At 44.7% G+C, this 14,640-nt stretch overlaps 11 non-coding genes across 11 annotated transcripts; all 11 read right to left on the bottom strand.

Moving 5' to 3' along the window:
• Nucleotides 1–294: 294 nt before the first annotated feature.
• LOC141202940 (U2 spliceosomal RNA) lies at nt 295–485 on the bottom strand. The gene has a single exon (XR_012274085.1). It is a non-coding gene; the product is annotated as a U2 spliceosomal RNA (small nuclear RNA).
• A 1,115-nt stretch (nt 486–1,600) lies between these two features.
• Nucleotides 1,601–1,791, bottom strand: LOC141202938 (U2 spliceosomal RNA). The gene has a single exon (XR_012274083.1). It is a non-coding gene; the product is annotated as a U2 spliceosomal RNA (small nuclear RNA).
• A 1,115-nt stretch (nt 1,792–2,906) lies between these two features.
• Nucleotides 2,907–3,097, bottom strand: LOC141202937 (U2 spliceosomal RNA). Its single transcript, XR_012274082.1, has one exon. It is a non-coding gene; the product is annotated as a U2 spliceosomal RNA (small nuclear RNA).
• A 1,115-nt stretch (nt 3,098–4,212) lies between these two features.
• LOC141202936 (U2 spliceosomal RNA) lies at nt 4,213–4,403 on the bottom strand. The gene has a single exon (XR_012274081.1). It is a non-coding gene; the product is annotated as a U2 spliceosomal RNA (small nuclear RNA).
• A 1,115-nt stretch (nt 4,404–5,518) lies between these two features.
• On the bottom strand, nt 5,519–5,709 carry LOC141202935 (U2 spliceosomal RNA). The gene has a single exon (XR_012274080.1). It is a non-coding gene; the product is annotated as a U2 spliceosomal RNA (small nuclear RNA).
• Nucleotides 5,710–6,824: 1,115 nt separating this feature from the next.
• On the bottom strand, nt 6,825–7,015 carry LOC141202176 (U2 spliceosomal RNA). The gene has a single exon (XR_012273458.1). It is a non-coding gene; the product is annotated as a U2 spliceosomal RNA (small nuclear RNA).
• A 1,115-nt stretch (nt 7,016–8,130) lies between these two features.
• On the bottom strand, nt 8,131–8,321 carry LOC141202933 (U2 spliceosomal RNA). The gene has a single exon (XR_012274079.1). It is a non-coding gene; the product is annotated as a U2 spliceosomal RNA (small nuclear RNA).
• Nucleotides 8,322–9,436: 1,115 nt separating this feature from the next.
• Nucleotides 9,437–9,627, bottom strand: LOC141202932 (U2 spliceosomal RNA). The gene has a single exon (XR_012274078.1). It is a non-coding gene; the product is annotated as a U2 spliceosomal RNA (small nuclear RNA).
• Nucleotides 9,628–10,739: 1,112 nt separating this feature from the next.
• Nucleotides 10,740–10,930, bottom strand: LOC141202299 (U2 spliceosomal RNA). Its single transcript, XR_012273577.1, has one exon. It is a non-coding gene; the product is annotated as a U2 spliceosomal RNA (small nuclear RNA).
• Nucleotides 10,931–12,045: 1,115 nt separating this feature from the next.
• Nucleotides 12,046–12,236, bottom strand: LOC141202273 (U2 spliceosomal RNA). Its single transcript, XR_012273552.1, has one exon. It is a non-coding gene; the product is annotated as a U2 spliceosomal RNA (small nuclear RNA).
• A 1,112-nt stretch (nt 12,237–13,348) lies between these two features.
• Nucleotides 13,349–13,539, bottom strand: LOC141202298 (U2 spliceosomal RNA). The gene has a single exon (XR_012273576.1). It is a non-coding gene; the product is annotated as a U2 spliceosomal RNA (small nuclear RNA).
• Between the last annotated feature and the right edge of the window lie 1,101 nt (nt 13,540–14,640).

Here is a 14,640-nt window from a genome sequence, read left to right as displayed (position 1 = left end):
TATTTAGGTGAAAGCTCCAAAATGCTTGCCTAATATGTCTGTTTATCCAAAAGGAAGTAAAAAGGGAGAGCTAGAAAGATAGCATTGCATCACATTACATGGCAATGCAATGCACAGTTGCTGAAGTTGAACCAAAATGAGCTTGTAATCTGGCTTCTGCAACTTTGAACATGAAAAATCCAATGAGGAGAAGAAAAGCAAAGCCAAAGAGTCCATCCCAAAATCCGACAAACAAGCAAAATGAACAAAAAACATTGAATTCAATTCTTTCTGATTTTAGAAACTGCATTAAAGAAGGGGTGCACCGGTCCTGGAGATACTGCAATACCAGGTCAATGCGTGGAGTGGACAGAGCAAGCTCTTTTTCCATCTCCCTGTTCTAAAAATCCATTTAATATATGGTCCCCAGATAGGGGACGTATCAGATATTAAACTGATAAGAACAGATACTACACTTGATCTTAGCCAAAAGGCCGAGAAGCGATAACCAGAATTGGTTTCAAACTACGGAGCCACCCAAGGATCCTGAAAAGTCCATTTGTGGAGATGAGCTCCTGGACTCCCGTTAAGAAGACATGTTGTCAACCTCTAGATCCCTTACATGCCTGCACTTTTCGGCTTGCTGCTGCTGCAATCCACGCGTTTTAGATCTGCATAACTCCACCTCTTTAAACACAGCACCTTCACCCCCTGCTGTTCCCACCCGCCTCAACACCGTTGGAAGGGAGGAGAACCAATTAAGGCGGGGGGTGGGGTGGAACGAGCAGCTGTCTACCCTTAGCAGGAGGGCTCCTGATTACATACCTCTCCTGCTGCTGCTGCTGCTGGCTGTCCAGCAGCAGACTGAAGGTGGCTGCTGCTGTGCACAGGTATATAAAGGCTCAGAGCCTATTATGACACGCGCAGCCAGCGTTCCATTGCCACATTCCATCTACTGCAGGCAGGATACCTGGCTGGCTGAATGTCGCTGAGAAGCTCACAGAGACCGCCATAAGCAACAGTTTAACAGAATGCCACAGACTAATCAACCAAACTTTTTGGGTTGGGTTCTCTTTTATAGTCTGCAGGCATTAAATGAAAGAAGTCAGTGTTCCAGCAGAAGGAGACAACGTTTCAGAAAAGGCATTGTAGCAAACCAAAAAAGAAATTTTAAGCGCAGCAGAGTAACCAGCGCACATACCTGTTAGCTCAGGTGAGTTTAAAAGGCTGCTGTTGATAACAAGGGCATTTGCTAAATAGATGGTGTGTGTGCAACAATATACTGAAAGGTCAATTATATTGTGCAGCTTATCTCACCACCTGTAGTTATTTAGGTGAAAGCTCCAAAATGCTTGCCTAATATGTCTGTTTATCCAAAAGGAAGTAAAAAGGGAGAGCTAGAAAGATAGCATTGCATCACATTACATGGCAATGCAATGCACAGTTGCTGAAGTTGAACCAAAATGAGCTTGTAATCTGGCTTCTGCAACTTTGAACATGAAAAATCCAATGAGGAGAAGAAAAGCAAAGCCAAAGAGTCCATCCCAAAATCCGACAAACAAGCAAAATGAACAAAAAACATTGAATTCAATTCTTTCTGATTTTAGAAACTGCATTAAAGAAGGGGTGCACCGGTCCTGGAGATACTGCAATACCAGGTCAATGCGTGGAGTGGACAGAGCAAGCTCTTTTTCCATCTCCCTGTTCTAAAAATCCATTTAATATATGGTCCCCAGATAGGGGACGTATCAGATATTAAACTGATAAGAACAGATACTACACTTGATCTTAGCCAAAAGGCCGAGAAGCGATAACCAGAATTGGTTTCAAACTACGGAGCCACCCAAGGATCCTGAAAAGTCCATTTGTGGAGATGAGCTCCTGGACTCCCGTTAAGAAGACATGTTGTCAACCTCTAGATCCCTTACATGCCTGCACTTTTCGGCTTGCTGCTGCTGCAATCCACGCGTTTTAGATCTGCATAACTCCACCTCTTTAAACACAGCACCTTCACCCCCTGCTGTTCCCACCCGCCTCAACACCGTTGGAAGGGAGGAGAACCAATTAAGGCGGGGGGTGGGGTGGAACGAGCAGCTGTCTACCCTTAGCAGGAGGGCTCCTGATTACATACCTCTCCTGCTGCTGCTGCTGCTGGCTGTCCAGCAGCAGACTGAAGGTGGCTGCTGCTGTGCACAGGTATATAAAGGCTCAGAGCCTATTATGACACGCGCAGCCAGCGTTCCATTGCCACATTCCATCTACTGCAGGCAGGATACCTGGCTGGCTGAATGTCGCTGAGAAGCTCACAGAGACCGCCATAAGCAACAGTTTAACAGAATGCCACAGACTAATCAACCAAACTTTTTGGGTTGGGTTCTCTTTTATAGTCTGCAGGCATTAAATGAAAGAAGTCAGTGTTCCAGCAGAAGGAGACAACGTTTCAGAAAAGGCATTGTAGCAAACCAAAAAAGAAATTTTAAGCGCAGCAGAGTAACCAGCGCACATACCTGTTAGCTCAGGTGAGTTTAAAAGGCTGCTGTTGATAACAAGGGCATTTGCTAAATAGATGGTGTGTGTGCAACAATATACTGAAAGGTCAATTATATTGTGCAGCTTATCTCACCACCTGTAGTTATTTAGGTGAAAGCTCCAAAATGCTTGCCTAATATGTCTGTTTATCCAAAAGGAAGTAAAAAGGGAGAGCTAGAAAGATAGCATTGCATCACATTACATGGCAATGCAATGCACAGTTGCTGAAGTTGAACCAAAATGAGCTTGTAATCTGGCTTCTGCAACTTTGAACATGAAAAATCCAATGAGGAGAAGAAAAGCAAAGCCAAAGAGTCCATCCCAAAATCCGACAAACAAGCAAAATGAACAAAAAACATTGAATTCAATTCTTTCTGATTTTAGAAACTGCATTAAAGAAGGGGTGCACCGGTCCTGGAGATACTGCAATACCAGGTCAATGCGTGGAGTGGACAGAGCAAGCTCTTTTTCCATCTCCCTGTTCTAAAAATCCATTTAATATATGGTCCCCAGATAGGGGACGTATCAGATATTAAACTGATAAGAACAGATACTACACTTGATCTTAGCCAAAAGGCCGAGAAGCGATAACCAGAATTGGTTTCAAACTACGGAGCCACCCAAGGATCCTGAAAAGTCCATTTGTGGAGATGAGCTCCTGGACTCCCGTTAAGAAGACATGTTGTCAACCTCTAGATCCCTTACATGCCTGCACTTTTCGGCTTGCTGCTGCTGCAATCCACGCGTTTTAGATCTGCATAACTCCACCTCTTTAAACACAGCACCTTCACCCCCTGCTGTTCCCACCCGCCTCAACACCATTGGAAGGGAGGAGAACCAATTAAGGCGGGGGGTGGGGTGGAACGAGCAGCTGTCTACCCTTAGCAGGAGGGCTCCTGATTACATACCTCTCCTGCTGCTGCTGCTGCTGGCTGTCCAGCAGCAGACTGAAGGTGGCTGCTGCTGTGCACAGGTATATAAAGGCTCAGAGCCTATTATGACACGCGCAGCCAGCGTTCCATTGCCACATTCCATCTACTGCAGGCAGGATACCTGGCTGGCTGAATGTCGCTGAGAAGCTCACAGAGACCGCCATAAGCAACAGTTTAACAGAATGCCACAGACTAATCAACCAAACTTTTTGGGTTGGGTTCTCTTTTATAGTCTGCAGGCATTAAATGAAAGAAGTCAGTGTTCCAGCAGAAGGAGACAACGTTTCAGAAAAGGCATTGTAGCAAACCAAAAAAGAAATTTTAAGCGCAGCAGAGTAACCAGCGCACATACCTGTTAGCTCAGGTGAGTTTAAAAGGCTGCTGTTGATAACAAGGGCATTTGCTAAATAGATGGTGTGTGTGCAACAATATACTGAAAGGTCAATTATATTGTGCAGCTTATCTCACCACCTGTAGTTATTTAGGTGAAAGCTCCAAAATGCTTGCCTAATATGTCTGTTTATCCAAAAGGAAGTAAAAAGGGAGAGCTAGAAAGATAGCATTGCATCACATTACATGGCAATGCAATGCACAGTTGCTGAAGTTGAACCAAAATGAGCTTGTAATCTGGCTTCTGCAACTTTGAACATGAAAAATCCAATGAGGAGAAGAAAAGCAAAGCCAAAGAGTCCATCCCAAAATCCGACAAACAAGCAAAATGAACAAAAAACATTGAATTCAATTCTTTCTGATTTTAGAAACTGCATTAAAGAAGGGGTGCACCGGTCCTGGAGATACTGCAATACCAGGTCAATGCGTGGAGTGGACAGAGCAAGCTCTTTTTCCATCTCCCTGTTCTAAAAATCCATTTAATATATGGTCCCCAGATAGGGGACGTATCAGATATTAAACTGATAAGAACAGATACTACACTTGATCTTAGCCAAAAGGCCGAGAAGCGATAACCAGAATTGGTTTCAAACTACGGAGCCACCCAAGGATCCTGAAAAGTCCATTTGTGGAGATGAGCTCCTGGACTCCCGTTAAGAAGACATGTTGTCAACCTCTAGATCCCTTACATGCCTGCACTTTTCGGCTTGCTGCTGCTGCAATCCACGCGTTTTAGATCTGCATAACTCCACCTCTTTAAACACAGCACCTTCACCCCCTGCTGTTCCCACCCGCCTCAACACCGTTGGAAGGGAGGAGAACCAATTAAGGCGGGGGGTGGGGTGGAACGAGCAGCTGTCTACCCTTAGCAGGAGGGCTCCTGATTACATACCTCTCCTGCTGCTGCTGCTGCTGGCTGTCCAGCAGCAGACTGAAGGTGGCTGCTGCTGTGCACAGGTATATAAAGGCTCAGAGCCTATTATGACACGCGCAGCCAGCGTTCCATTGCCACATTCCATCTACTGCAGGCAGGATACCTGGCTGGCTGAATGTCGCTGAGAAGCTCACAGAGACCGCCATAAGCAACAGTTTAACAGAATGCCACAGACTAATCAACCAAACTTTTTGGGTTGGGTTCTCTTTTATAGTCTGCAGGCATTAAATGAAAGAAGTCAGTGTTCCAGCAGAAGGAGACAACGTTTCATAAAAGGCATTGTAGCAAACCAAAAAAGAAATTTTAAGCGCAGCAGAGTAACCAGCGCACATACCTGTTATCTCAGGTGAGTTTAAAAGGCTGCTGTTGATAACAAGGGCATTTGCTAAATAGATGGTGTGTGTGCAACAATATACTGAAAGGTCAATTATATTGTGCAGCTTATCTCACCACCTGTAGTTATTTAGGTGAAAGCTCCAAAATGCTTGCCTAATATGTCTGTTTATCCAAAAGGAAGTAAAAAGGGAGAGCTAGAAAGATAGCATTGCATCACATTACATGGCAATGCAATGCACAGTTGCTGAAGTTGAACCAAAATGAGCTTGTAATCTGGCTTCTGCAACTTTGAACATGAAAAATCCAATGAGGAGAAGAAAAGCAAAGCCAAAGAGTCCATCCCAAAATCCGACAAACAAGCAAAATGAATAAAAAACATTGAATTCAATTCTTTCTGATTTTAGAAACTGCATTAAAGAAGGGGTGCACCGGTCCTGGAGATACTGCAATACCAGGTCAATGCGTGGAGTGGACAGAGCAAGCTCTTTTTCCATCTCCCTGTTCTAAAAATCCATTTAATATATGGTCCCCAGATAGGGGACGTATCAGATATTAAACTGATAAGAACAGATACTACACTTGATCTTAGCCAAAAGGCCGAGAAGCGATAACAAGAATTGGTTTCAAACTACGGAGCCACCCAAGGATCCTGAAAAGTCCATTTGTAGAGATGAGCTCCTGGACTCCCGATAAGAAGACATGTTGTCAACCTCTAGATCCCTTACATGCCTGCACTTTTCGGCTTGCTGCTGCTGCAATCCACGCGTTTTAGATCTGCATAACTCCACCTCTTTAAACACAGCACCTTCACCCCCTGCTGTTCCCACCCGCCTCAACACCGTTGGAAGGGAGGAGAACCAATTAAGGCGGGGGGTGGGGTGGAACGAGCAGCTTTCTACCCTTAGCAGGAGGGCTCCTGATTACATACCTCTCCTGCTGCTGCTGCTGCTGGCTGTCCAGCAGCAGACTGAAGGTGGCTGCTGCTGTGCACAGGTATATAAAGGCTCAGAGCCTATTATGACACGCGCAGCCAGCGTTCCATTGCCACATTCCATCTACTGCAGGCAGGATACCTGGCTGGCTGAATGTCGCTGAGAAGCTCACAGAGACCGCCATAAGCAACAGTTTAACAGAATGCCACAGACTAATCAACCAAACTTTTTGGGTTGGGTTCTCTTTTATAGTCTGCAGGCATTAAATGAAAGAAGTCAGTGTTCCAGCAGAAGGAGACAACGTTTCAGAAAAGGCATTGTAGCAAACCAAAAAAGAAATTTTAAGCGCAGCAGAGTAACCAGCGCACATACCTGTTAGCTCAGGTGAGTTTAAAAGGCTGCTGTTGATAACAAGGGCATTTGCTAAATAGATGGTGTGTGTGCAACAATATACTGAAAGGTCAATTATATTGTGCAGCTTATCTCACCACCTGTAGTTATTTAGGTGAAAGCTCCAAAATGCTTGCCTAATATGTCTGTTTATCCAAAAGGAAGTAAAAAGGGAGAGCTAGAAAGATAGCATTGCATCACATTACATGGCAATGCAATGCACAGTTGCTGAAGTTGAACCAAAATGAGCTTGTAATCTGGCTTCTGCAACTTTGAACATGAAAAATCCAATGAGGAGAAGAAAAGCAAAGCCAAAGAGTCCATCCCAAAATCCGACAAACAAGCAAAATGAACAAAAAACATTGAATTCAATTCTTTCTGATTTTAGAAACTGCATTAAAGAAGAGGTGCACCGGTCCTGGAGATACTGCAATACCAGGTCAATGCGTGGAGTGGACAGAGCAAGCTCTTTTTCCATCTCCCTGTTCTAAAAATCCATTTAATATATGGTCCCCAGATAGGGGACGTATCAGATATTAAACTGATAAGAACAGATACTACACTTGATCTTAGCCAAAAGGCCGAGAAGCGATAACCAGAATTGGTTTCAAACTACGGAGCCACCCAAGGATCCTGAAAAGTCCATTTGTGGAGATGAGCTCCTGGACTCCCGTTAAGAAGACATGTTGTCAACCTCTAGATCCCTTACATGCCTGCACTTTTCGGCTTGCTGCTGCTGCATTCCACGCGTTTTAGATCTGCATAACTCCACCTCTTTAAACACAGCACCTTCACCCCCTGCTGTTCCCACCCGCCTCAACACCGTTGGAAGGGAGGAGAACCAATTAAGGCGGGGGGTGGGGTGGAACGAGCAGCTGTCTACCCTTAGCAGGAGGGCTCCTGATTACATACCTCTCCTGCTGCTGCTGCTGCTGGCTGTCCAGCAGCAGACTGAAGGTGGCTGCTGCTGTGCACAGGTATATAAAGGCTCAGAGCCTATTATGACACGCGCAGCCAGCGTTCCATTGCCACATTCCATCTACTGCAGGCAGGATACCTGGCTGGCTGAATGTCGCTGAGAAGCTCACAGAGACCGCCATAAGCAACAGTTTAACAGAATGCCACAGACTAATCAACCAAACTTTTTGGGTTGGGTTCTCTTTTATAGTCTGCAGGCATTAAATGAAAGAAGTCAGTGTTCCAGCAGAAGGAGACAACGTTTCAGAAAAGGCATTGTAGCAAACCAAAAAAGAAATTTTAAGCGCAGCAGAGTAACCAGCGCACATACCTGTTAGCTCAGGTGAGTTTAAAAGGCTGCTGTTGATAACAAGGGCATTTGCTAAATAGATGGTGTGTGTGCAACAATATACTGAAAGGTCAATTATATTGTGCAGCTTATCTCACCACCTGTAGTTATTTAGGTGAAAGCTCCAAAATGCTTGCCTAATATGTCTGTTTATCCAAAAGGAAGTAAAAAGGGAGAGCTAGAAAGATAGCATTGCATCACATTACATGGCAATGCAATGCACAGTTGCTGAAGTTGAACCAAAATGAGCTTGTAATCTGGCTTCTGCAACTTTGAACATGAAAAATCCAATGAGGAGAAGAAAAGCAAAGCCAAAGAGTCCATCCCAAAATCCGACAAACAAGCAAAATGAACAAAAAACATTGAATTCAATTCTTTCTGATTTTAGAAACTGCATTAAAGAAGGGGTGCACCGGTCCTGGAGATACTGCAATACCAGGTCAATGCGTGGAGTGGACAGAGCAAGCTCTTTTTCCATCTCCCTGTTCTAAAAATCCATTTAATATATGGTCCCCAGATAGGGGACGTATCAGATATTAAACTGATAAGAACAGATACTACACTTGATCTTAGCCAAAAGGCCGAGAAGCGATAACCAGAATTGGTTTCAAACTACGGAGCCACCCAAGGATCCTGAAAAGTCCATTTGTGGAGATGAGCTCCTGGACTCCCGTTAAGAAGACATGTTGTCAACCTCTAGATCCCTTACATGCCTGCACTTTTCGGCTTGCTGCTGCTGCAATCCACGCGTTTTAGATCTGCATAACTCCACCTCTTTAAACACAGCACCTTCACCCCCTGCTGTTCCCACCCGCCTCAACACCGTTGGAAGGGAGGAGAACCAATTAAGGCGGGGGGTGGGGTGGAACGAGCAGCTGTCTACCCTTAGCAGGAGGGCTCCTGATTACATACCTCTCCTGCTGCTGCTGCTGCTGGCTGTCCAGCAGCAGACTGAAGGTGGCTGCTGCTGTGCACAGGTATATAAAGGCTCAGAGCCTATTATGACACGCGCAGCCAGCGTTCCATTGCCACATTCCATCTACTGCAGGCAGGATACCTGGCTGGCTGAATGTCGCTGAGAAGCTCACAGAGACCGCCATAAGCAACAGTTTAACAGAATGCCACAGACTAATCAACCAAACTTTTTGGGTTGGGTTCTCTTTTATAGTCTGCAGGCATTAAATGAAAGAAGTCAGTGTTCCAGCAGAAGGAGACAACGTTTCAGAAAAGGCATTGTAGCAAACCAAAAAAGAAATTTTAAGCGCAGCAGAGTAACCAGCGCACATACCTGTTAGCTCAGGTGAGTTTAAAAGGCTGCTGTTGATAACAAGGGCATTTGCTAAATAGATGGTGTGTGTGCAACAATATACTGAAAGGTCAATTATATTGTGCAGCTTATCTCACCACCTGTAGTTATTTAGGTGAAAGCTCCAAAATGCTTGCCTAATATGTCTGTTTATCCAAAAGGAAGTAAAAAGGGAGAGCTAGAAAGATAGCATTGCATCACATTACATGGCAATGCAATGCACAGTTGCTGAAGTTGAACCAAAATGAGCTTGTAATCTGGCTTCTGCAACTTTGAACATGAAAAATCCAATGAGGAGAAGAAAAGCAAAGCCAAAGAGTCCATCCCAAAATCCGACAAACAAGCAAAATGAACAAAAAACATTGAATTCAATTCTTTCTGATTTTAGAAACTGCATTAAAGAAGGGGTGCACCGGTCCTGGAGATACTGCAATACCAGGTCAATGCGTGGAGTGGACAGAGCAAGCTCTTTTTCCATCTCCCTGTTCTAAAAATCCATTTAATATATGGTCCCCAGATAGGGGACGTATCAGATATTAAACTGATAAGAACAGATACTACACTTGATCTTAGCCAAAAGGCCGAGAAGCGATAACCAGAATTGGTTTCAAACTACGGAGCCACCCAAGGATCCTGAAAAGTCCATTTGTGGAGATGAGCTCCTGGACTCCCGTTAAGAAGACATGTTGTCAACCTCTAGATCCCTTACATGCCTGCACTTTTCGACTTGCTGCTGCTGCAATCCACGCGTTTTAGATCTGCATAACTCCACCTCTTTAAACACAGCACCTTCACCCCCTGCTGTTCCCACCCGCCTCAACACCGTTGGAAGGGAGGAGAACCAATTAAGGCGGGGGGTGGGGTGGAACGAGCAGCTGTCTACCCTTAGCAGGAGGGCTCCTGATTACATACCTCTCCTGCTGCTGCTGCTGGCTGTCCAGCAGCAGACTGAAGGTGGCTGCTGCTGTGCACAGGTATATAAAGGCTCAGAGCCTATTATGACACGCGCAGCCAGCGTTCCATTGCCACATTCCATCTACTGCAGGCAGGATACCTGGCTGGCTGAATGTCGCTGAGAAGCTCACAGAGACCGCCATAAGCAACAGTTTAACAGAATGCCACAGACTAATCAACCAAACTTTTTGGGTTGGGTTCTCTTTTATAGTCTGCAGGCATTAAATGAAAGAAGTCAGTGTTCCAGCAGAAGGAGACAACGTTTCAGAAAAGGCATTGTAGCAAACCAAAAAAGAAATTTTAAGCGCAGCAGAGTAACCAGCGCACATACCTGTTAGCTCAGGTGAGTTTAAAAGGCTGCTGTTGATAACAAGGGCATTTGCTAAATAGATGGTGTGTGTGCAACAATATACTGAAAGGTCAATTATATTGTGCAGCTTATCTCACCACCTGTAGTTATTTAGGTGAAAGCTCCAAAATGCTTGCCTAATATGTCTGTTTATCCAAAAGGAAGTAAAAAGGGAGAGCTAGAAAGATAGCATTGCATCACATTACATGGCAATGCAATGCACAGTTGCTGAAGTTGAACCAAAATGAGCTTGTAATCTGGCTTCTGCAACTTTGAACATGAAAAATCCAATGAGGAGAAGAAAAGCAAAGCCAAAGAGTCCATCCCAAAATCCGACAAACAAGCAAAATGAACAAAAAACATTGAATTCAATTCTTTCTGATTTTAGAAACTGCATTAAAGAAGGGGTGCACCGGTCCTGGAGATACTGCAATACCAGGTCAATGCGTGAAGTGGACAGAGCAAGCTCTTTTTCCATCTCCCTGTTCTAAAAATCCATTTAATATATGGTCCCCAGATAGGGGACGTATCAGATATTAAACTGATAAGAACAGATACTACACTTGATCTTAGCCAAAAGGCCGAGAAGCGATAACCAGAATTGGTTTCAAACTACGGAGCCACCCAAGGATCCTGAAAAGTCCATTTGTGGAGATGAGCTCCTGGACTCCCGTTAAGAAGACATGTTGTCAACCTCTAGATCCCTTACATGCCTGCACTTTTCGGCTTGCTGCTGCTGCATTCCACGCGTTTTAGATCTGCATAACTCCACCTCTTTAAACACAGCACCTTCACCCCCTGCTGTTCCCACCCGCCTCAACACCGTTGGAAGGGAGGAGAACCAATTAAGGCGGGGGGTGGGGTGGAACGAGCAGCTGTCTACCCTTAGCAGGAGGGCTCCTGATTACATACCTCTCCTGCTGCTGCTGCTGCTGGCTGTCCAGCAGCAGACTGAAGGTGGCTGCTGCTGTGCACAGGTATATAAAGGCTCAGAGCCTATTATGACACGCGCAGCCAGCGTTCCATTGCCACATTCCATCTACTGCAGGCAGGATACCTGGCTGGCTGAATGTCGCTGAGAAGCTCACAGAGACCGCCATAAGCAACAGTTTAACAGAATGCCACAGACTAATCAACCAAACTTTTTGGGTTGGGTTCTCTTTTATAGTCTGCAGGCATTAAATGAAAGAAGTCAGTGTTCCAGCAGAAGGAGACAACGTTTCAGAAAAGGCATTGTAGCAAACCAAAAAAGAAATTTTAAGCGCAGCAGAGTAACCAGCGCACATACCTGTTAGCTCAGGTGAGTTTAAAAGGCTGCTGTTGATAACAAGGGCATTTGCTAAATAGATGGTGTGTGTGCAACAATATACTGAAAGGTCAATTATATTGTGCAGCTTATCTCACCACCTGTAGTTATTTAGGTGAAAGCTCCAAAATGCTTGCCTAATATGTCTGTTTATCCAAAAGGAAGTAAAAAGGGAGAGCTAGAAAGATAGCATTGCATCACATTACATGGCAATGCAATGCACAGTTGCTGAAGTTGAACCAAAATGAGCTTGTAATCTGGCTTCTGCAACTTTGAACATGAAAAATCCAATGAGGAGAAGAAAAGCAAAGCCAAAGAGTCCATCCCAAAATCCGACAAACAAGCAAAATGAACAAAAAACATTGAATTCAATTCTTTCTGATTTTAGAAACTGCATTAAAGAAGGGGTGCACCGGTCCTGGAGATACTGCAATACCAGGTCAATGCGTGGAGTGGACAGAGCAAGCTCTTTTTCCATCTCCCTGTTCTAAAAATCCATTTAATATATGGTCCCCAGATAGGGAACGTATCAGATATTAAACTGATAAGAACAGATACTACACTTGATCTTAGCCAAAAGGCCGAGAAGCGATAACCAGAATTGGTTTCAAACTACGGAGCCACCCAAGGATCCTGAAAAGTCCATTTGTGGAGATGAGCTCCTGGACTCCCGTTAAGAAGACATGTTGTCAACCTCTAGATCCCTTACATGCCTGCACTTTTCGGCTTGCTGCTGCTGCAATCCACGCGTTTTAGATCTGCATAACTCCACCTCTTTAAACACAGCACCTTCACCCCCTGCTGTTCCCACCCGCCTCAACACCGTTGGAAGGGAGGAGAACCAATTAAGGCGGGGGGTGGGGTGGAACGAGCAGCTGTCTACCCTTAGCAGGAGGGCTCCTGATTACATACCTCTCCTGCTGCTGCTGCTGGCTGTCCAGCAGCAGACTGAAGGTGGCTGCTGCTGTGCACAGGTATATAAAGGCTCAGAGCCTATTATGACACGCGCAGCCAGCGTTCCATTGCCACATTCCATCTACTGCAGGCAGGATACCTGGCTGGCTGAATGTCGCTGAGAAGCTCACAGAGACCGCCATAAGCAACAGTTTAACAGAATGCCACAGACTAATCAACCAAACTTTTTGGGTTGGGTTCTCTTTTATAGTCTGCAGGCATTAAATGAAAGAAGTCAGTGTTCCAGCAGAAGGAGACAACGTTTCAGAAAAGGCATTGTAGCAAACCAAAAAAGAAATTTTAAGCGCAGCAGAGTAACCAGCGCACATACCTGTTAGCTCAGGTGAGTTTAAAAGGCTGCTGTTGATAACAAGGGCATTTGCTAAATAGATGGTGTGTGTGCAACAATATACTGAAAGGTCAATTATATTGTGCAGCTTATCTCACCACCTGTAGTTATTTAGGTGAAAGCTCCAAAATGCTTGCCTAATATGTCTGTTTATCCAAAAGGAAGTAAAAAGGGAGAGCTAGAAAGATAGCATTGCATCACATTACATGGCAATGCAATGCACAGTTGCTGAAGTTGAACCAAAATGAGCTTGTAATCTGGCTTCTGCAACTTTGAACATGAAAAATCCAATGAGGAGAAGAAAAGCAAAGCCAAAGAGTCCATCCCAAAATCCGACAAACAAGCAAAATGAACAAAAAACATTGAATTCAATTCTTTCTGATTTTAGAAACTGCATTAAAGAAGGGGTGCACCGGTCCTGGAGATACTGCAATACCAGGTCAATGCGTGAAGTGGACAGAGCAAGCTCTTTTTCCATCTCCCTGTTCTAAAAATCCATTTAATATATGGTCCCCAGATAGGGGACGTATCAGATATTAAACTGATAAGAACAGATACTACACTTGATCTTAGCCAAAAGGCCGAGAAGCGATAACCAGAATTGGTTTCAAACTACGGAGCCACCCAAGGATCCTGAAAAGTCCATTTGTGGAGATGAGCTCCTGGACTCCCGTTAAGAAAACATGTTGTCAACCTCTAGATCCCTTACATGCCTGCACTTTTCGGCTTGCTGCTGCTGCAATCCACGCGTTTTAGATCTGCATAACTCCACCTCTTTAAACACAGCACCTTCACCCCCTGCTGTTCCCACCCGCCTCAACACCGTTGGAAGGGAGGAGAACCAATTAAGGCGGGGGGTGGGGTGGAACGAGCAGCTGTCTACCCTTAGCAGGAGGGCTCCTGATTACATACCTCTCCTGCTGCTGCTGCTGCTGGCTGTCCAGCAGCAGACTGAAGGTGGCTGCTGCTGTGCACAGGTATATAAAGGCTCAGAGCCTATTATGACACACGCAGCCAGCGTTCCATTGCCACATTCCATCTACTGCAGGCAGGATACCTGGCTGGCTGAATGTCGCTGAGAAGCTCACAGAGACCGCCATAAGCAACAGTTTAACAGAATGCCACAGACTAATCAACCAAACTTTTTGGGTTGGGTTCTCTTTTATAGTCTGCAGGCATTAAATGAAAGAAGTCAGTGTTCCAGCAGAAGGAGACAACGTTTCAGAAAAGGCATTGTAGCAAACCAAAAAATAAATTTTAAGCGCAGCAGAGTAACCAGCGCACATACCTGTTAGCTCAGGTGAGTTTAAAAGGCTGCTGTTGATAACAAGGGCATTTGCTAAATAGATGGTGTGTGTGCAACAATATACTGAAAGGTCAATTATATTGTGCAGCTTATCTCACCACCTGTAGTTATTTAGGTGAAAGCTCCAAAATGCTTGCCTAATATGTCTGATTATCCAAAAGGAAGTAAAAAGGGAGAGCTAGAAAGATAGCATTGCATCACATTACATGGCAATGCAATGCACAGTTGCTGAAGTTGAACCAAAATGAGCTTGTAATCTGGCTTCTGCAACTTTGAACATGAAAAATCCAATGAGGAGAAGAAAAGGAAAGCCAAAGAGTCCATCCCAAAATCCGACAAACAAGCAAAATGAACAAAAAACATTGAATTCAATTCTTTCTGATTTTAG

This window comes from Phyllobates terribilis, unplaced genomic scaffold, assembly GCF_046119375.1.
Source record: "Phyllobates terribilis strain yellow unplaced genomic scaffold, ASM4611937v1 Scaffold_123__1_contigs__length_5148117, whole genome shotgun sequence".
NCBI lineage: Eukaryota > Metazoa > Chordata > Amphibia > Anura > Dendrobatidae > Phyllobates > Phyllobates terribilis.
The sequence above is the reverse complement of the archived record's forward strand: the minus strand, read 5'-3'. Positions and strand labels throughout refer to the sequence as shown.